Source organism: Vulpes lagopus, chromosome 11 (genome assembly GCF_018345385.1).
Source record: "Vulpes lagopus strain Blue_001 chromosome 11, ASM1834538v1, whole genome shotgun sequence".
Classification (NCBI taxonomy): Eukaryota; Metazoa; Chordata; class Mammalia; order Carnivora; family Canidae; genus Vulpes; species Vulpes lagopus.
Window position 1 is genome coordinate 78,146,713 of NC_054834.1, and position 9,859 is coordinate 78,156,571.

A 9,859-nucleotide genomic window follows, 5' to 3' on the forward strand; every position below is an offset into this window, starting at 1 on the left:
AAAGCTGATTCTGAGGTTTTTTTTTAAGATTTTATTTATTTATTCATGAGAGACACCCACACACAGAGGGGAGACATAGGCTGAGGGAGAAATAGGCTCCCTGCAAGGAGCCCAATGTGGGACTCGATCCCAGTTCCTGGGATCACACCCTGGGCCAAAGGCAGACGTCCAAACACTGAGCCACCCAGGCGTCCCTGATTCTGAAAGTTTTGCCAGTTTATTAGCTGTGTTTGTGACAAGATGGACTCTTGAAGTTCCCTACTCCATTTTCACTGACATCCCCAATATTTTTGCATAGTATTTTTCATGTAAAAATAATTATTTGATAATTGAAAATTGCATTTATTTAAAAAAAAACTTTTTTTAAGTGGGGCTTGATTCACAATCCTAAGATCAAGACCTGAGCTGAGATCAAGAATTAGATGCTTAACCAACTGAGCCACTCAGGCACCCCCACAATGATTTGATATTAAAAAAATTGTATGCTGTTTTTTTTCACCTGATGTTATACCATAAAATATTTTATTTATCTGTATTATTCTTCATATAAATATCCATTTTAGTAGTTCATTCAGTAAATATTTATTGGGTACCACTTACCTGGTGGTCACTTTTCCAGGGACTGAGTATACAGCAATGAGTGAAATAAGTCCCTGCCCTCATGGAGCTTGCATTGGAGTAGGGAGAGAAATGAATGGCATATAAATATTCATTGTTACTGCCGTTTAATGTTCCATCATAAGGACGTAACTATGATAGGATGAAAAATGGCCCCCCAAAGATATCAGATCCTAATCCTAGAAACCTAGAAACCTGTAGATGTTACCTTATATGGAAACATGACACTTGTAGCTGCGATTAAGTTAAGGATCTTGAGGTATGTGGATATTATCCTAGATTATCAGAGTGGGCCCCAAGTTCAATCACATGCCTGCATATAAGAGGGAGGAAGAAGAAGATTTGACATGGACAGAAGAAGAAAAGACAATGTGACAATGGAAGCAGAAATCATAGTGAAGCTAAGGCTGCCATAAGCTGCCCCAAACTGGAAGAAGCAAGGAATAGAGTCTCCCCTAGAGCCTCCAGAAGGAACCTGGACCTATGAACATCTTTTTTTTTTTTTTTTAAGATTGTATTTATTTATTTGAGAGAGACAGAGAATGCCGTGATTCTGGAGCATGCACAGCAACGGAGAGGGACACAGAGAGAAGCAGATTCTCCACTGAGCAGGGAGCCCAGTGATGTGGGACTTGATCCCAGGACCCTGAGATCATGACCTGAGCAGAAGGCAGATGCTTAACCCACTGATCCACCCAGGTGCCTTGGACCTATCAACTACTACTACTACTACTACTTCTTCTTCTTCTTCTTTTTTAATATTTTATTTATTCATGAGAGACACACACAGAGAGAGGTAGAGACAGGCAGAGGGAGAAGCAGGCTCCATGCAGGGAGCTGGATGTGGGACTTGATCCCAGGGGCCCCAGGATCACACCCTGAGCCAAAAGCAGATGCTCAACCGCTGAGCCACCCAGGCGTCCCTACTAACTTCTTGGTTTGGGCACGTGATAGTAATTTTGGACTTTGGGCACCCAAAATGGTATGAAATAAGTTTCTGTTGCTTAAAGCCATCTAGTTTGTAGTAATTAGTTACAGTTACCATAGCAAACTAACACAAATTTTGGAACCAAGAGTGATGTGCTGCTGTAACAAACACCTTAAAATATGGATATGGCTTTGGAATTGGATAAAGGGTAGATGCTAGAAGAATTTTGAGAAGCACAAGAGAAGTACTTGTACATGATGAACTTGGATTTTAGCTGAGGTAATTTCCAAGCAAAATGTTAAAGTTGTGCCCTGGTTTCTTCTTGCTGATCATCATAAAATGGGAGAGGAGAAAGATATACCAGGGAAAGAACTGTTACACCAAAAGGAACCAAAATGATGATGGGGGAAATTTGCAGCCTCTCCAGATTGTGAAATATACTAAAATTAGCTGATTTATGTTAGAAAAATGTGCTCTGGAGAGAAGGCCATGGGTGTGGTTGAAATAGCCTTTTGCTGGTGTTGAGGATATTAGGTGTGTGACTCATGGATCCACTCAACCATCTCAGCAGAAGCCAGCAATAGGGATAGAATTATCCAGGGAAGATCTGTGGAGGACTCTCTTGTTTAATGATGTGAATCTATGTGACATACAGAGGAGACCTAACAGGGTTTCCAAAGTTATATCTCTCAGCAGAAACACGGCCATTTTGGTTGGAAAGGGACAGAGACAGAATGGAATGAAGGAAAGCTGTTGGACTACCACAATTCTAGAGGCAAGAAATCGGTTTATAAAACAACTCAACTTCAGATACGTGCCTACTGTTAAGGAAAAGGAAGCATGGGATGCCTGGGTGGCTCAGTGGTTGAGTGTCTGCCTTTGGCCCAGGGTGTGATCCTGGAGTCCCGGAATTGAGTCCCACATCAGGCTCCCTGCATGGAGCCTGCTTCTCCCTGGCCTGTGTCTCTGCCTCTCTATGTGTCTTTCATGAATAAATAATTTTAAAAAAAGCAAAAGGAAGCATGACAAAAGGGAATAGCCTCAGGCCCAGAGGGCAGAGCCTTGGGCCTGGAAGTCAAAACTACAGATGCAGAGGCTGAAACTGTGGGCGATAGAGGATTAATCCCAGACCTTGAAAAGTAGAGGAATTTGTCCTGCTGGATTTTGAAATTGGGACTAGCGATCCCTTTCTTTCTTCTATCCTCTCCCTTTTGGAGTAGAAATATCTATAACTGTTACCCTATGCCTATCCCACCATTATGTTTGGGGAACACATAACTTATTAGTTTTACAGTTCCGGAGATGGAAGGAATTTTTTCCCCAGCAAGGATCATATCCACAGTCTTATCATGCTTGGTTTAGATTATGAGATATGGGGTTTTGAGCTGATTATATTTAGGTGAGATTGTGGGCTTGAGTTCATATTATAATGGGTTAAGACTTCTGGAGATGTCAGGATGGGGTGAATGTATTTTTTGAGTGTGACAAACTGATGGCCGACTGTAGAAAACTGAAAAAGAAAATGTCCCCCCATATCAAATTCTAATCCCTGATCTTCTATAAATCCTGTGAATCCTGCCTTTTATAAAAACAGGGTCTTTGCAAATGTGATTAAGTATCTTGAGGGCAGCCCTGGTGGCTCAGCAGTTTAGCCTACAGCCCAGGGCCTGATCCTGGAGACCTGGGATCGAGTCCCATGTCAGGCTCCCTGCATGGAGCCTGCTTCTCCCTCTGCCTGTGTCTCTGCCTCTCTCTCTCCTCTCTGTGTATTCTCATGAATAAATAAATAAAATATTTAAAAAAAAAAAAAAGAAGTTAAGTACCTTGACATGTGGAGATTATCCTGGATTTTCAAGTGGGCTGTAAATACAATTACAAGTGTCCTTATTCGAGGGAGTTAGAGGGAGATTTGTCACAAACAAAAGAGGAGAAGGCAATGTGAAGATAATGGAGAAGTGGTATGGCTACAAGCCAAGGAATACCAGCTACCACCAGATACCAGAAGAGGCAAGGAACAAACTCTCCCCTTGAGCCTCCAGAGGGAGCATGGACCAAATGACATCTTCATTTAGGTCCTCGTTTTGGACTTCTGGCCTCCAGAATGGTGGGAAAACAAATTTCTGTTGTTTTAAGACTCCTAGTTTATGGTAATTTGATACGGTTTCCATAGGAAACTAATACAATAATAACAATGCATTTATCCAATCCCTTCTCATTAGACATTTGGATTATTTGGATTGCTAATTTTTTTAAGGTTTTATTTATTTATTTATTAGAGAGAGAGAGAGAGAGAGCGCGAACATGAGCAGGGGGAGGAAGAGGGAGAATCAGACTCCCTCTGTCATGGGGCTCCATCCCAGGATGGAGCTGGAGGCAGACATTTAACCGACTGAATCACTCAGGTGTCCCTGGATTTCTATTATGAACAATTTTGTACATGCTCCCTGGTGCAAATGTGCTAGACTTGCTCTAGCACATATACCTGGAAGTGGAATTGCTTGGTCATAGTATATGCAAATATTTGATTCTACAAGGTAATGCCAAATTGTTTACCAAAGTGGCTACAAATTTACACTTTTACCAACACTATAGTTCCTGGGGATACACATTTTTGTTCATCACTTGGTGTTATCAGATTTATTTCTTCCTTCTTTCTTTCTTTCTTTTTTTCTTTTTTTTTTTTTTTTTTGTTATTGGCTTTTACTGTGAGCTACAAACCTTACCTAGCCAGAAACCTTCATATTTAGGATGCTAGGAAAGACATTCCTCATTTAGGGAAGTAGAATGCTATTTCAATTCTTTTCTTCTGAAAATTTTTTAGAATCTTCTACTACCGTATCCACCACTTCCACCATCAGATCCATAACCACCACCATAGGGACTGCCCAAGCTTCTTTCACCAAATTGGCCCCTTCAATTTGGTCCATAATTTTATTTCTGTTGTCCACTATAATTTCCAAAATCATTATAGTTTCCACCACCACCATAGTATCACTTCCAAATTTTCCTCCTTCATTGTAACCATCATATCCTCCATCACTACTACCATATCTGCTTCCTTGGTTTCTATATCCTGGTCCACCACCGTTATAGCCTCCTCTACTATTCTAACCAGGACCACCACCATAGTTAGCATGGCCACCTCCAAATCCATTATATCCACCATCACCTTCTCCATAACTACCTCTGCTGCCACCACTGCCACCACCATAGCCTCCTCTTCCACCAAAGTTTCCACCATGGCCAAAATTACTACGACCTCCAAAGTTTCCTCCATGACCCATGAGGTTACCAGATCCACCTCTATGACCTCTTTGTGATACAACAAACTGCATTTCTTGTTTAGAAAGGGCCTTTTGGGATCCCTGGGTGGCGCAGCGGTTTAGCGCCTGCCTTTGGCCCAGGGCGCGATCCTGGAGACCCGGGATCGAATCCCACGTCGGGCTCCCGGTGCATGGAGCCTGCTTCTCCCTCTGCCTGTGTCTCTGCCTCTCTCTCTCTCTCTCTGTGACTATCATAAATAAATAAAAATTAAAAAAAAAAAGAAAGGGCCTTTTTCACTTCACAACTATACCCATTAATAGTGTGGTGTTTCTGAACAACAATTTTTATCAACTGTATCATGATTATCAAAAGTTACAAAATTAAATCCTCTCTTTTTTCTACTCTGCTTGTCTTCCATAACTTCTATGGTTTCAATCTTGCCATACTTTTCAAAGTAGTCTCTCAAATTATAATCTTCTATATCTTCTTTAATACCACCAACAGAAATTTTTCTGATAGTGTGAGATAGGGTTCCAATTATTTTATCCACATAGGCTTGATCAGGTATTAAATGGTCCCTTCCTTTCCCCACTGATCAGCAAAACTGTATCTGAATATCAGAGCTCCAGCTATGTGTGGGTCTTTTTCTGGATTCTCTATTTGATTTTGTCAATCTACTTAGGTTCATTCATTAGCTAATATCATGCTGTTTTTATTACTACAATTTTATTAGTCCTGATAGCTGAGGAGTAAGCAACTGCCTCATTCCCCTTCAGGGATGTCTTAGATATTTTTACTCTTCTATGTGAATTTTATTTTATTTTTTTAAGATTTTATTTATTTATTCATGAGAGATATACACAGAGAGAGAGAGAGACAGGCAGAGGGAGAAGCAGGCCCCATGCAGGGAACCAGATGTGGGACTTGATCCTGGGACTCCAGGATCACTCCCTGAGCTGAAGGCAGATGCTCAACCGCTGGACCACTCAGGTGTCCCTCCATGTAAATTTTAAAATCAGCATGTCAGTCCCTTCAATAAATGGTGCTGGGAAAATTGGACAGCCACACACAGAAGAATGAAACTGGACATTTTCTTACACTGTACACTAAAACTCAAAATGGATGAAGGACCTAAATGTGAGAAAGGAAACCATCAAAATCCTGGAGGAGAACGCAGGCAGCAACCTCTTCAACCTTGGCCACAGCAACTTCTTGCTAGACACATCTCCAAAGGCAAGGGAAACAAAAGCAAACATGAACTACTGGGACTTCATCAAGATAAAAAGTTCCTGCACAGCAAAGGAAACAGTCACAACTAAAAGGCAATATACAGAATGGGAGAAGATATTTGTAAATGACATATCAGATAAAGGGCTAGTATCCAAGATATATAAAGAACTTACCAAACTCAACACCCAAAGAATAAATAATCTAGTCAAAAAATGGGCAGAAGACATGAACAGACATTTCTCCAAAGAAGACCTACACATGGCCAACAGGCACATGAAAATATGCTCTACAGCACCTGGCATCAAGGGAATACAAATCAAAACCACAATGAGATACCACCTCACACCAGTCAGAATGGCTAAAATTAACAAGACAGGAAACAACAACTATTGACAGGATTGTGGAGAAAGGGGAACCCTCTTGCACTGTTGGTGGGAATGCAAGCTGGCTCAGCCACTCTGGAGAACAGTGTGGAGGTTCCTCAAGAAGTTAAAGATATAGGGCAGCCCGAGTGGCTCAGCGGTTTAAGCGCCGCCTTCAGGCCAGGGCCGGATCCTGGAGACCTGAAATAGAGTCCCACGTCGGGCTCCCTGCGTGAATAAATAAATAAATAAATAAATAAATAAATAAATAAAATCTTAAAAAAAAAAAAGAAGTTAAAGATATAGCTACCCTATGGCCCAGCAATTGTACTACTGGTATTGACCCCAAAGATACAAATGTAGTGAAATGCTGGGACACTTGCACCCCAATATCCATAGTAACTATGTCCACAATAGCCAAACTGTGGAAATAGCCTGGATGTCCATTGACTGATGAATGGATAAAAAAGATGTGGTCTACATACACAGTGAAATATTACTCAGCCATCAGAAAAGATGAATACTTACCGTTTATATTGACGTGGATGAATCTGGAGGGTGTTATGCCGGGGGAAATAAGTCAACCAGGGAAAGACGCTTGTCATATGGTTTCCCTCATATGTGGAATATAAGAAACAGTGCAGAGGATAATAGGTTAAGGGAGGGAACCCTGAATGGGAAGTCATCAGAGAGGGAGAAAAACCATGAGAGACTCTTGACTATAGGAAACAAACTGAGGGTTGCTGGAAGGGAGTGGGTGAAGGGATGTAATTGGGTGGTAGGCATTAAGGAGGGCATGTGATGTGTTGAGTACTAGGTATTATATACAACTGATGAATTATTGAACACTATATCAGAAACTAAGTGTGTACTATCGATTGCCTAATTGAATTTAAATTAAAAAAAATAAAAGCAACACGTCATATTTAAGAAAATCCCTATTAGAATTTTTTTTAAAGATTTTATTTATTTATTCATGAGAGAGAGAGAGAGAGAGGCAGAGACACAGGCAGAGGGAGAAGCCGGACGTGGGGCTCAATCCCAGGTCTTCAGGGTCAGGCCCTGGGCTGAAGGCGGCACTAAACCGCTGAGCCACCCGGGCTGCCCCCTATTAGAATTTTGATTGCAATTGCATTGAAACCATAGATAAAATTGGAGAAAATTTACATTTTTGTGAAATATCTAATTTTATAATTTGCATCATTTTGATATTTTTATTATTTAAATAATTTAGGTTATATAATAATTCTAGATTATATAATAATTGTATAATATACATACTATAGTGATTATAATTTTTAAATTTATATCCAAAATTAAAATTTTCTCTATAATAAATATTCCACATATTTTATTAGATTTATTAGGGGATCCCGCTCAGCGGTTTAGTGCCTGCATTTGGCCCAGGGCGCGACTGTGGAGTCCCGGAATCGAGTCCCGAGTCGGGCTACCATGGAGCCTGCTTCTCCCTCCTCCTGTGTCTCTGCCTCTCTCTCTCTTATGAATAAAAAAACAATTTTAAAAAAGATTTATTATAGGTGCTATCATTTATTACTATAATAAATAATGTATTTTTAAAAAATTCTAATTTGCTAACTTTTACCAGTGTACAGAACTGCAAATAATTTTTTTTTGCAAATAATTTTATATTGATATTATGGCCAACCTTTTTGCCAAGTTGTCTTATTATAATAATTTATCTGTGGAATCCTTAGGATTTAAAATGTAGATAGTCATCTGTGAAAAAGAACAATTCTGGTTTTTCATTTCCAAATTTTATGTCTTAAATTTCTTTTTCTATTCTTACTGAACTGGCTACAATCATCAATACAGTGTAGGATAGAAGCAAGGATAGCAGCCATGCTGTCTTAGTCCTGATTTCAAAATAATGTTTCTAGGGATCTCTGGGTGGCTCAGTGGTTTGGAGCCTGCCTTTGGCCCAAGGTGCGATCCTGGAGTCCCGGGATCAAGACCCGTGTTGGGCTCCCGGCATGGAGCCTGCTTCTCCCTCCTCTTGTGTCTCTGCCTCTCTCTCTCTCTCTATGTCTACCATAAAATAAATAAATAAATCTTTTAAAAAAATAATGTTTCTAGCATTTCACCATTAAGAATGACATTTGCTGTGGGGTTTTGGTGGGTACTATATCAGTTTAACGAAATTCCCTTTTATTCTCAGATTTCTAAGTATTTTTTATGTATTTATTTATGTATTTATTTATTTATCTTAAAGAATTTATTTATTTATTCATGAGAGACATAGAGGAATGAATACAGGCAGAGGGAGAAGCAGGCTCCATGCAGGGAACCCGATGTGGGACTCGATCCAGGGACTCCAGGATCACGCCCAGGGCTGAAGGGAGAGCCAAATCGGTGAGCCACCCAGGGATCCCCTCTAAGTATTTTTTAAAAATAAATTATGTCTGGGCAGCCTGGGGGGCTCAGTGGTTTAGCGCCGCCTTCAGCCCAGGGCTGAAGACCTGGAGACCCAGGATGGAGTCCAGTGTCGGGCTCCCTGCATGGAGCCTGCTTCTTCTTCTGCCTGTGTCTCTGCCTCTCTCTCTGTGTCTCTCATGAATAAATAAATAAAATCTTAAAATAAAAATTATGTCTTATCCATGAATATCTTCTCAGCACCTGGTCCAGGTGCTCATTACATGTTGCTTGAATAAACGAATGAATGAAGGCACGAACATGTTTATTGCGCTGTTTTTTTTTCTCATTGATTTTTGTGAATTCTTTACATATTAAAGATGTCAACACTTTGCCATTTGCTGGAGATATTTTCCCTAGGCTATTTGCCTTTTAATTTTGGTTATTTTTTGGTGGAAGGAGGATGATGGAGAAGTTTTGAATTTTAATGTCAACAGATCTATTGATTTTTTCTTTTGAGGTCTCTTCAAATGCATCTAAGTTTAGAAACCCTTTACCTCTCTGGATATTTGATAAGTGTTCATTTCTATTTTCTATGCACACTGTTGTCAATTTAATCTTCTTTTAGCAGGGTTTTGATCACGTCACCCTTCTGCTCAAAAATGTTTAACTGTCTCCTTGGAGCCTTTGGAATAAAGTCCAAACTCTTTAACTAGGCCACTAATTCTCTTCATGATTCATCCCGAGCATGCCTGTCCAATCTTTTCTCTAGTGTTCCCCAAATCAGCTTAAGCTCCAGCCAAAGCGAAGCATTTGCTTCTGTTTCTGTGTCCTGCTCTGTCCCTGCTTTGTTTCTCGTGTCCCTCGGCATAGAATGCCCATCCTCCATTCTATATATTTAAATCCTGCTTAGTCTTCAAGCTCTCTTTTCTAAAAAAACAAAAACAAATACAAAAACAAAAAACCAGCCTCACCTTACCCTTTGAGAGGGTGAATGGTGAAGGGATAATAACATGAGCTTTTGGGGTCAGACAGTGTGGATTAAAATCCTAATTCTTTACTTGTTCCCTGTTGCCAAATCCCTTCC